The sequence below is a fragment of the Amaranthus tricolor genome, chromosome 17 (assembly GCF_026212465.1).
Source record: "Amaranthus tricolor cultivar Red isolate AtriRed21 chromosome 17, ASM2621246v1, whole genome shotgun sequence".
Classification (NCBI taxonomy): domain Eukaryota; kingdom Viridiplantae; phylum Streptophyta; class Magnoliopsida; order Caryophyllales; family Amaranthaceae; genus Amaranthus; species Amaranthus tricolor.
Window position 1 is genome coordinate 19,772,353 of NC_080063.1, and position 13,216 is coordinate 19,785,568.

General features: G+C 34.8%; 1 pseudogene; it reads left to right on the forward strand.

Moving 5' to 3' along the window:
• The first annotated feature begins 398 nt into the window (after nucleotides 1–398).
• Nucleotides 399–4,526, forward strand: LOC130804025 (amino acid transporter AVT6A-like; annotated as a pseudogene).
• Nucleotides 4,527–13,216: the final 8,690 nt, after the last annotated feature.

The following is a 13,216-nucleotide window of genomic DNA, read 5'->3' on the forward strand; positions in this document are numbered from 1 at the left end:
AGCAACGTGAAAAACATGCGACATGATATTTGCATAACGTCACCATTAATTTACGTTCCAACTTCCAAGTAGTTTACGTACTCATTTGTCCCACTCCACCTTAAAATTAATCAAATCCTTGAAATAAAAAGCAAGTTTTCAACTTTTTTGATTGTTCTTATTCTGCTTACCTGCTCTGCTTATGATTTTAACTCGGAATTTATGGGTTTTGGCGGCCAGCTAGATTTTTTCCCTCCATTTTAGCGCTTGGTTATCACAAAATCCTAGATTCTATAATCAAAACCCAGATTGCATTTTCTATATTGATTCAAATTAAAAAAGATTAGATTTTCATTTTGTCTCTCTTCCTCCATCAATTTAAGGTTTAAGGGTTTTAATTATAAACGAAAAAAAAAATAACAATTGGTAATATGGAGTTTAAAAGAGAGAAAAAATCAAGAAAAGGGAAGCAAATTCCTAATGAAAATGCCCCTTTATTACCCACAAACATTCATGATGAAGCAGGATTTGATAAGTTTAATGGAGCTTCATTTTCTGGGGCAGTTTTTAATTTGTCTACCACTATTATTGGAGCTGGAATCATGTCTTTACCAGCTACTATGAAGATTTTAGGTCTTGGTTTTGGGATTTTTGTGATTATTTTAATGGCATTTTTGACTGAGAAATCTATTGGTATGCTTATCAAGTTTAGTAGGGCTGGAAAATCTTCATCTTATGGTGATGTTATGGGGGATGCTTTTGGAAAAGTTGGTAGAATATTGCTTCAAGTTGCTGTTTTAATCAATAATATTGGTGTTCTTATAGTGTACATGATCATCATAGGTATGTAAATCAATTTTGCTCTAATGTGCTGTTTTAATCAATAGAATTTTTTGTTTTTTTACATTTTTAATGTATTAAGGGCGGAGCTAGACATGTGCAACTATAGACGGACCAAAGATTTTGACTACGACTTCCTCAAAATTGTAATTATAATAATCAGACAAAAGAAAAAAAAATTTGGAGGGTCCATATATTTTTTATCGTAAAAATTAACAATTTTTTCTTTATTTTCATATAATAGTTTTAACTTTTGATTAACCATAAATAGTTTCAATTTTACAATATTGTTGCCAAGTAATGACTGATTTTTGTGATTAATTACTAAAAAAGAGTAAATTAAAAAAATCAAAAATATTAAAAATTACTCCCTCCGTTTTCTAATGTTTTTCCTGTTTACTTTTTTACAATTTTCAAATAAATTTTAAGCTTTAATATCTCTAAATACGCATCATGAAAAATTGTACAAAATAGGAGTATATAATAAAAAAGTATACATTAATACGAATCTAATGAGATCTCACATGGATATATTTTATCATCTATATATGTCTTAAAATTCTTAATCAATATTCTTTTTCCAAAGTAGAATATTCTAAATGGGAAGAACATTACAAAACGAAGGGAGTAAAAGTTAAAATTAAAAAAAAAAATTACTTGATTTTTCTTTTTATTTTTTAAAAAATTTTCATGTTTTTATAATTTCATTTTATATTTACCTTTTCTATACGCATAATGACTCGTTGTATTGATAAGAAGTTACCGTGGTATATTCTTAACAAGTATTCTTTACAGTTGAAATTATTCATATTTCATAAAAAATATAGGAAAATCGATAAAAGGGTAAATTATTCAGGATAATTTTTTGTTTTTACTTCAAAATATTCAATATTTTTTATAATGTTTCTTAACAAATTTAGTGTGCAAGGTGTCTGATGCATAAGTCTACCTAGAGTCCTAATCATTAGTTACATTGCTTTTACTATAGTTTAATTACTCGGGTTTAAATGTATTATTAGTTAAAAATGTAAAATAAAGCAAAAAATATTATTGTGTATCTTTGCGCTGCCATGATGTATGTTGTAGTGATAGTTTTTTCTTGGTTGACTGAATCAATTGATTTTCTCTTTATACTTCATGTTGGGATGATTTATCAGATGATGTATACACTTTATAAGTTAAGGAGTCTTCCTCCTATTGTCATGTGTTTTTGAGATGGTATGTCTTTGGCTCATGGAGTGTGTGCACCTCGTGTTTCCCGATAATATGCTGACAATTCACAATAGTCCGACCTAAGTTAACACTTCGCGATGAGCTTTTAATGAAATGTTATGATTTAAAGATTGGTGTGTTTTGTGGGATGTTTGAAGGTGATGTGCTATCAGGAACATCAGCTAGTGGAATTCACCTGGTGTATTAGAAGGTTGGTTTGGAGATCATTGGTGGAATGCCCGGATTTTCGTTCTTCTTATCACAACACTTTGTATCTTTGCTCCATTAGCTTGCTTCAAGCGCATTGGTGAGTTATTGGGTTCATATTTTGTAATTCATTCTTAAGTTTCTCTTTAGCAAATGCAACATATCTTGCTTATCACCATCACCGGTTTAGCAGAGTGATCACTTTTAATCGAATTCATATTAAATGATCGGTTTGTCGTCATACATTCATGTTTTATGTATGTAAATAATCATATTAGCCAATTAGAAGGAAATTGTGTTGTTATTTAGCTAAGATTTCGTGATAATATGGTTCAATTCCGTAACTTATGTATGTTCACATGATCACATTATCATCTTATCCAATGTATCTGGATCATAAAAGCTATAATTAAGGTTTAGGGAGGGTTAGATGAGGGCGCACCATACCCTTATCAAAACAGTTGAAGATCATGGCGTTATTTCAAAAGAGATATGGTGTGATCACATCTTTAGCTATCTTAGATTTTGAAGCTATTTTATAGCATTATTTCAGAACATAGATGTGCAATCAATCCTAAATTTGGGGTGTAAGTAGAACGCTTTTGTTGTTGAAGCCTCAAGGTATCGGCAACGAGGGATAAGATCAGTAGCGAATCTAGAATAAAATCAAATGATGTCGATAATATTAAAAGAATGTAATTAATAAAGGATGAACCTGGTGTTAAAGTATATAACACATCTTGGTGCCTCAACCATCAGCTTAAGCTTTTAGTTGAGTTGGTTCTTTAACACTCGTGTCAATATTGTCACATATCAAGCTCATACCAATTTTACCACCACATATACTAGTATCTCCAAGTATATGGCTATATACATAAGTAAAATGTTGTCAGTTGACACTTGATAGTATTGATCGAGCATAGATCCGCCCCTGAATAAGATTAAAAAAGAAAGTATAAAGACCCATTAGACACATACTTGCTATTTTAACATTAAGCCCATTTTGATTTTTTTTTTCTGTAATAATGTGCAAGTTCCTTTTTGTTATTTTCTCTATTGGGTATTCACTATTTGTGTTTGTTCTGCAGATTCTTTGAGATATACATCTGCATTGTCAGTTGCTCTGGCTGTTGTATTTCTTGTAATAATGGTGGGAATTGCAGTTATTAAGGTGATAAGCGGAAGCGTGATGATGCCAAGATTACTTCCGAACATTACCGATTTAAACTCGTTCTGGAAACTCTTCACTGTCGTACCTGTTCTCGTCACTGCATATATTTGTCACTACAATGGTACTTAAACAGTTATCGTAACACCAAATATCGGCCAAAAGCATGAGATTTTGTGTTTGACGTGCTTTGTGAACTTTGTATTCTGTAGTTCACTCAATCGACAATGAACTAGAGGATACTAGCGGAATCAGACCTGTAGTTCGAACTGCACTCGGTCTTTGTTCATCTGTGTATGTAAGCTTATTCGGGTTTCTTCTATTCGGTGATGGAACTCTGGATGATGTCCTTGCAAACTTTGATACTGACCTGGGAATACCTTACAGTGCTGTTCTGAACGATGCTGTTCGTGTCAGTTATGCCGCACACTTGATGCTTGTTTTCCCGATTGTATTCTATCCATTGAGACTAAATATCGACGGTCTTTGCTTCCCGGCATCATGGCCTTTGGTTAACAGCAACACGAGGTTACTTTTGACACTCGTCCTTGAATTTCCTAAATGGACCTATTCTGATACTAAGACCGAAAGGCACTCTAAGGTGCTCACCTTTAGGCACTATAAGGCGCTCGGCTGCTCGCCTTATGAACTCACCTAACCTCTCCCTATCAAGGCTTCAAGCTCATCGTCCACGAAGGTGCTTGTCTGGGCTTGTTTAGGTGTGCTTTTTCAAACTAAGATTGGAATTTATTGGATTTTCAACTCAAAACAATAGATGGCATTGATCAATTGACACTTTTTGGAGTGTAAAAGATTAGGATAGCCATGATCACACCATTACCCCCTCATGAAGAGAACTACACTGCAAACTCCGTCTTTTTTGACATTATAGTTACATGGAACGTGGAACGTAGCCTCGTCTTCCGATCGGGAAATGTTTGTCCCCACTTACCAGTCACCACGACACGCGACCCTAATTGCTCAAGGTGAGGTCCTGGTGTTGAAGACCTTATTGAGAAGAATGATAATGGAGTTGGTTTTGGAAGAGGGAAAACAGAACGAGGAAGAAGCAGATGAAGGAAAGAGAGAGAGAGCAGAATTCCTTTTCTTATTATTGTGATATATTCTTATATAATACAAATGAAAGAAAGGGGAGTATTTATATGAAGATACAAAAATACAATTAGCTCCTTATCCATACAAAATTACCAATAACTCCCTAGCCATCTTCATCTAATATATCATCATCCCCCCTCAAGCTAGGAAGTGTGTCTGGATACATGCCTAGCTTGGACTTTAATTTGTTATGCTGTAAGGACCCCAGGGCTTTGGTCATTATATCTGCAAGTTGATCTGCTGAAGGAGTGTATGTCAACTGAATTAGTCCTTCAAGAACTTTGTCACGAGTAAAGTGACAATCAATTTCTATGTGTTTAGTACGTTCGTGGAACACAGGATTTTTACCAATGTGAATAGCGCTTTGATTATCACAATACAATGTTACAGGCTGTAGATTTGTCACACCCAGTTCTGTAAGAAGTCTAACTAACCAAGTTGTTTCTGAGGATGCTGCAGCCATTGCCCTATATTCAGCTTCACTTGAGCTTCTGGAAAGGGTTGATTGCTTCTTAGATTTCCAAGATACTAGAGATTTGCCCAATAACAAAACATATCCTGTTACTGATCTTCTAGTATTGGGGCATGTTGCCCAATCAGAGTCAGAGTATGCTTTTAAACTCAAGTGATCAGTGGCACATAGGAGGATTCCTTGACCTAAGGTATGTGAAACATATCTCAGCACATGATGTAAGGCCTGGACATGAGGTACTCGAGGCTGATGCATGAATTGGCTTAGAGTTTGTATTGAAAAAGATAGGTCTGGTCTTGTGTGACCTAAGAAGTTCAGCTTACCTACTATCTTCCTGTAATGTGCTGGATCTTCATATAAGTCTCCAGTATCAATCAGAAGCTTCATATTTGCAGGGAATGGAGTTTTAGCTACCTTTGATACATCCATGTTACAATCAAGAAGTAATTCTTTGGTGAATTTCTTTTGTGTCATCACAATACCATTTTGCAAATGACAGATTTCCATTCCCAAGAAGTAATTTAGTGTTCCTAAATCTTTGATACTGAACACTGAGTGCAAATGTTCTTTGAACAATGAAATTTCTGCTTCATTTGATCCAGTTACTATTATATCATCAACATATATAACTGCTACTGTGATACCGTTAGCATTATCTTTGATGAACAAGGAATAGTCATTTTTGGATTGCTTGTAACCCATTTGCTGTATTGCAGAATTTAACTTTGCATACCATTGTCGTGAAGCTTGTTTAAGTCCATACAAAGACTTGGTAAGTTTGCAGACATAGTTGTGTGGATTGTTAACTCCTGGAGGAACTTTCATATAAACTTCTTCTGTAAGTTCTCCATGTAGAAAAGCGTTATTAATATCTAATTGATACAAATTCCATTTCTTGCTTGCTGCTAAAGCTAATAAACATCTTACAGTGGCCATTTTAACCACTGGTGAAAACGTTTCAAGGTAATCAATTCCATATTTTTGTGTAAAACCCTGTGCAACCAGCCTTGCTTTTAGCCTTTCAATACTTCCATTTGCATTAAGCTTCACCTTATAAACCCATTTACATCCAATTGGTTTCTTGCCTTTTGGCAAAGGTACTAACTCCCATGTATCATTAGCAGCCAGAGCATCTAATTCTTTGTTCATGGCTGCTATCCACCTTGTATCTTGAGAAGCTTCCAAGTAGCTTGATGGTTCTGATATTTCTGATGCTTTGTTTATCAGTATTTTCATTGAGGAAGGAAGAGCATCAAATTGTACAATGTTGCACCAATGGTTATGCAAAGAATCTGCAGCACACACATACTTATCTAAGTATGCAGGTCTTTTCTTTATTCTATCTGATTGTCTGAGAGAAGGAACAATGTTAGGTATATTTTGTGGAGCTGAAGTGGTTGAGGGTTTAGGTGCTGCTGAATCAACAATGTTGTCATGTTCTGCAATCAAGTTATCAGGAGGAATTTGAAATGGTTCAGGTATAGGATAGTTCATGTCTAGATCTAAATGTGTGTTTATGGGGAGAAAGATGGGATTTTTGGTGTTGTTGTTCTGTGTTTCATAGTGAAAAGGCAAATGCTTTTCATAAAAAATAACATCTCTGGAAATAACCATGCTTTTTGTTTCTAAATCATATACCTTAAAGGCCTTTTGATTTGGTGGGTATCCTAATAGAACACAGGGTGAAGCCCTTTTATCAAATTTTGCTCTACTAGTCTTCAAGGTTGATATGTAACATAAGCAACCAAACACTTTCAAGTGAGCTAGATCTGGTTTCTTTCCATTTAACAACTCATATGGAGAAGTAAAATTCACTGACCTCAATGGCATTCTGTTGATTATATGAGTAGCAGTTAACAAACATTCACCCCAAAATTTTATAGGAACCCTGGACTGAAAGTATAATGCCCTTGCAGTCTCCAATAAATGTCTGTGTTTCCTTTCCACAATTCCATTTTGTTGTGGAGTATTAGGACAAGATCTCTGATGCTTGATCCCATATTTTCTGTAAACAAGAAGAATATCCCCTTCACATAATTCTTTGGCGTTATCACTCCTTATACATAGCACTAAACTGCTGTATTGTGTCTTAATGAAAACAAGGAAATCAGAAATGATATTCACAACATCAGTTTTGTTCCTCATAAGAAATGTCCATGTATTTCTTGAGAAATCATCTACAATGGTAAGGAAATAGCTAAAAGCATCATAGGTCTTATTCTTATATGGACCCCATGTATCTATATGAAGTAATTCAAAACATTTCTCAGTTTTAGACAAGCTTACAGGAAATGGTTTTCTTGTCTGTCTAGCCTTATGACAAACTTGACAAATTACTTGACTTCCTACTTTATTATCAAAAACAGAATTAATCAGATGCAGCTTATTGAAAGGCATATGTCCCATTCTAAGGTGCCAAAGCTTTGCTTCTTCAGTACTTTTACCAACCTTAGCTGCATCAGCAATTGCAGCCTCTTGAGTCTCTATCTTCTCTGGCTTTACCATAGTTCCATCATCAACAGCATATAACCCAGATACCAATTTACCAAGCACCACTGACTGTCTCAAAGTTGGCCCCTGAATTATGCATTTGTCATGAGTAAAGACTATCTCACATTTTAAATCTCTGCATAATCTATTAGTAGAAATCAAATTGAACTTCAACCCAGGCACATGTAAGACATTCTGCAATTCTATTCCATTGTCAAAAAACACATCTCCAACATGTTCAACTGTCACTTGCTTACCATCAGCAATAGTAATTGTGTTTGGACTTTTATCGAACACTTTATAATTCTTAAACAAATCTAAACTTGAACAAATATGGTCTGTAGCACCACTGTCAACAATCCAATTTTGATTTGAACAAGTTAATAGACATGTACCTGCCACATATGCTTGAGAGTTGTCTGATTCCTGAGTCTGTAAAGCCTTAAGAATATTGTTGAATTGATCTGAAGAGATATGAGTAACATGTTCTGTGGTTTCCTCATTTCTTTCTTCCATTTGAGCTACTGCTGTTGTCTTCTTGACTCTTCCTTTAGCTAGAGTTGAAGGGTACCCATGGATCTTAAAACATTTTTCAATCGTATGTCCAGGGATTCTACAATGTTCACAGTAAGGTCTCTTCCCTGCTATCACCATTCTATTTCCATTAGATGACTGAAAAGTCATTCTAGAGCCTTGAGAACGATTCTTATAGTTTCTTTTATAATCTGCAGCAAATACCATAGCTCTATTGCTTGATTCTTCATCAATCAAGCTTGTTTGCCTCTGTCTTTCTTCTTGTATGAGAAGTTTGTATGCCATTGAAATAGTTGGCAAGGGCTGCATCATCAAGATGTTAGTTCTTACAGCAGCAAACTTATTATCCAACTTCATGAGTAATTGTACAAGCCTTTCTTCTTGTTGTTGTTTGATGAAGGTTTGATTACAGGTACATCCAGCACTTGTACAAGAGGGCAATGGGTTTATCTGATTGATTTGATCCCAAATAGCTTTTATCTGAGTGAAGAACTCAGTAATTGAAGTTTCTTGACCTTGTTTCAAATCTGTTAAAGATTGCTGCAATGTGTACAACTGGGGTCCAGAAGTCTGAGAAAACTTTTCCTCAAGATCCTTCCAAATTTCTTGAGAAGAAGTTAAGAACAAAAAACTCCTAGCAATCGAACTTTCCAAGGATCTCAAGATGTAAGAAATGATTATAGCATCACATCTTTTCCATGCAGCACAATTTGGATCATCTTCAGTTGGTTTTGGTAAGCTTCCATCAACAAACCCTAATTTATTTTTTGTCGCGAGCGCAATGACCATACTTCTCTTCCATTCTCCATAAGCTTCACCAGAAAACTTCTCAGAATCAATAGGCAAGGCCGTATTCTCAGATGGATTGATAAAATAAGGCGAATTTGGATCTGAAGTAACTGCAATTGACAAATTTGTCGTCATGTTCAAGAAAAGAGAAAGGAAAGATTTCTTGTAGAAATTTTCAGAAATTTGGAATAATAAGAACGAATATCACTGTAATGATCGAAAAATTTGAGGATCTTTGAACTTATGCTCTGATACCATGAGAAGAATGATAATGGAGTTGGTTTTGGAAGAGGGAAAACAGAACGAGGAAGAAGCAGATGAAGGAAAGAGAGAGAGAGCAGAATTCCTTTTCTTATTATTGTGATATATTCTTATATAATACAAATGAAAGAAAGGGGAGTATTTATATGAAGATACAAAAATACAATTAGCTCCTTATCCATACAAAATTACCAATAACTCCCTAGCCATCTTCATCTAATATATCATCACTTATTAAAAGGTATTTTAACCTTCACTTACAAACGAAAGAAAAAAAAGGAATGAAAAAACGAGATGAAACCTAGAGGTGGGTATGGGACTATGGGTATTGGACCCATCTAGACATAATATATCTCATTCCCAATCGTTCCCGAGTTAATATAGATTGTATTCCTTGTTTCCGTTCTCGTTCCCCGTTCCAAACCGAATTTTGTTCCTTGTAGCACATATCTAATCAAGTAGACTTAAATACTTGTGCTCTGATATTTCAGGGACCGCTATGCGATTTCTGCAGCCAAAGAAAGATACTTGGCCATTCTGATGATTGTACTTGCCGTTTTCTCAAATGCAGTGGCAATGTACAGTGATGCCTACGCATTACTCAAGAAAAATTCTGTAACCAGTGAGATATGAGCTGACGTTCAGCGCTCCATTTTATGAATTGAGGGTACAGCGGAGCAAAGACTCTCCTGTTGCTGTGAAGGCATCGAGATGGCTCGATTTTATGAATCGAGGGAATCAATAAGAGCAAATGTGGCTCATCATGTAAATAGTACAACTCTGTCGCGTTATATATATATATATATATATATATATATATATATATATATATATATATATATATATATATATATATATATTAGAGGTGATCAAACACCGGGCCGGGAGGCAAAAATCTGCCCATTGATGCTGGCCGGGCCGGGCCAAAGTGCGGGCCAAAAAGTTCTTGCCCAAACCCGTACTGTGCAGGCTTGCGGGCTTTTGCGGGCCTATGTTATATATTATTTTTTTATTTTAAATTAAATTTAAGATAACCATGATTATTTCACTATAACTTAAAGCACTTATCCATAATGCTTTAAATTAAAAACTCTTATTTTTTTATTTAATAATTTCTAATCAATCACCGTGATTTGTAAATAACCAAAAAAATAAAAATATAAAACTAAAATAAATAAAACCAAAAAAGACAAAGAAATTCACAAAACTACAAATACAATTGTTGCATATCATACATAATTTAAAACACAAATTAAAAATAATTGAAATAATCAAATACAATTGTTACATATTATATATATATATATATATATATATATATATATATATATATATATATAGTTTGTAAATTCGAAGTTTGAATAGAAGACCATGGTAAAATTTTCAATACCCGAATTGGTTGTGAATTGTACGTTTGAAGAAGTATATAATATGCAATTATGTACTTAGGCTTCGGAAACTTGAAGAGCTAAACATGTAACCTTTCTGGCTTCTTTCTCGTTTTACATCCCGATCCTTAAATTCCTTTTCTTTTGTTGGGTTTTGTGATGGCCATGGAGCGGGTTACCCGGAATCGAACCGGTCCCGAACAGCTTGAAAACCATCCCGAAATCGGAACCGTTCGCGATAGGTTCTGAACCGGCCCGAACCGCGGAACCATAAAACCGTCGAAAAAACCGCCAGAACCGGACCAAAGAACCGCAGGCCGGTTCACCGAGAACCGGACCAAAACGGTTCATCCGGCCCAACGGTTCCTTGGAACTGGAACTGGAACTGTGCAGTTTACCCGGCTCAGTTGTTCTTTGGAACCGGTCAAAAGTAGCTTTTGGGATTTTTCTATATATACTCCACACTTTCAATCTTTTCATTCACAATTCATCTCTTCTCCTACTCTCTCTACTTAATTACGCAATTATTCTTTTAATTACATAATTAGTCTTTTAATTATTTCTTAATTACATTATTATTTCAATATTATCATGTCTTCTTTTTTGAAAAAAGCCTATTTACTAAAGTGGCAAAATGATTGGGAGGTTCTAACTCCAAAAGAAAGGCCACTTCAACTCCGTCGGTATCAACAACACCTTCGATTAGTAATTATAATTATGAACCAAATTATCCAGAAGGGTATGACCAAGAATTACACGATTGTGTAGAAGAAGTGGAAAGAGAAATACAAATTGAAGAAGAAGAAGAAAAAGAGGAACCAACGACCCCTACTGGGATACTTAGATCTCGACAATTATCAACGAGATCACATGAAGTACAACAACAACAATGGGATCTTTCAACAAACATTTGGCAAAGAAGCATGGAATCACAAAAGAAACTTATGCAGCAAGCTGCAGCGGGACTACAAGTGGAAGCCGACTGTGGACAATGGACATCCTCGGCGGAGGTATGCCTTTTAAATATAATCGTAATGAAATGATTGATGAATTTTCTAAAAATGTAGTTTGTGATGAGTTGCCATTTAACCATGGTGAAAGTAAGGCATGCGAGTATTACACTAGAAAAACTTTACAACCACAATATAGAGTGATCCCTAGAAACACTCTTAAACGAGACACAATAAAATTATATGAATCAAAGCGCTATGAATTAATAGAAATGTTTAAATCTTTTAATGGTAGGGTTAGCATAACAACTGATATTTGGTCTGCTCCCCCACATTTAGAACCTTATGTGTGTAATAGCACATTGGATATATCATAATTGTTTTATTCAAAAAAGAATAATTTCTTTTACGTTAATGCTCGAAAGACATACGAGTAATAACATAAAAGATTAAAAGAGATATGTAAAGAATGGAACTTGTTAGATAAGATATTTTGTTGTTCTACCGATAATGCAACCGCCAACATTATTTGCATCAAACTTTTGTATAATGAACCTGCTTTTAGTTTTATCCTTGGTGGTAGATTATTACACGTACGTTTTTGTGCTCATATTGTTAACTTAAATGCATCCAACATTCGCATAATGATACTAATATATTTTTAAAGCCGATTCTTGCAGATATGATGGACAAGTGGAAGACGTATTTTACTGATTTTCCTTTTATTTATGAAATTGCGACAATTTTAGAACCATGTTTTAAGACAGAAAACCTCACTAAATTAATTGAATTTTACTACTAATCATTAGATCGCCTGCTTAGTGATGTACATAATTATGTTGGAAATAGTAAAAAGCTTTTAGCAGAACTTTATGATCACTATTCTAGTGTATATAACCCAAATCGCGATACGTCTAGGCATGCTAGTGTCTCGGCACGTCCCAGTTATTATAATCCCATAGTAGCTAACATAATAACCCAAGATGATAGTTTTGTAAGACCATCTTCTTCCTCACTCTCCGCTTTATATTTAGAACTAGATAATTAACTTAAACATCACTTTGAAATTGAACAAGGTAGTTATAATATTTTAGAATGGTAGAAAGAAAAATCAATTAAATTCTCCTATCGAGAATTGCAAAGGATGTCCTTGCAATTCCTGCTTCTACTATTGCGTCGGAGTCTGCTTTTAGTACAGGTAGAAGAATTCTAGATGAAAAGAGATCTCGTCTTGCTCCACATACTATTCAAATATGTGTTTGCAAGAAAGATTGGGATCAAGCGGAGCTCCGAACACAAGGACTCAAGAACGATGATGATCAAGACGATGATGATCCATGGATGATGATAGATACATCTGCATCATCGCCAGGAGGAGAGTCAGCGGAAGCGTCTAATCAACAAGATGATGATGACGAAGACGAATAGGATCATGAATATCGGACAACGATCAATCAACATTCAACAACTACAAATAAAAGGTATGACAAAGAACTACGTGGGTTTTGATTCCTTCGGGATACGTAGGCAGCTTAGCATTCCTTTGGCTTCGGGATACTTGGTTCAAGTCCATTTTCTCCCTCTTTTGTTATATTTTTATATTATGTTTAAAGGAAAAATAAGAATGGAACAAAACAGATTTGATATTTCAGTATTCTTCGTCTCCTATCATGCACATGGCTAATAGAGTAGAATATTGTGCATATCTTATAAATCTTTATATTTTGGTAATTATTTTGTAGTTAGCTAGTTTCCTTACTCTCCAAGATTACCCTTGTAGCTAGTTTCCTTACTCTCCAAGATTACCCGT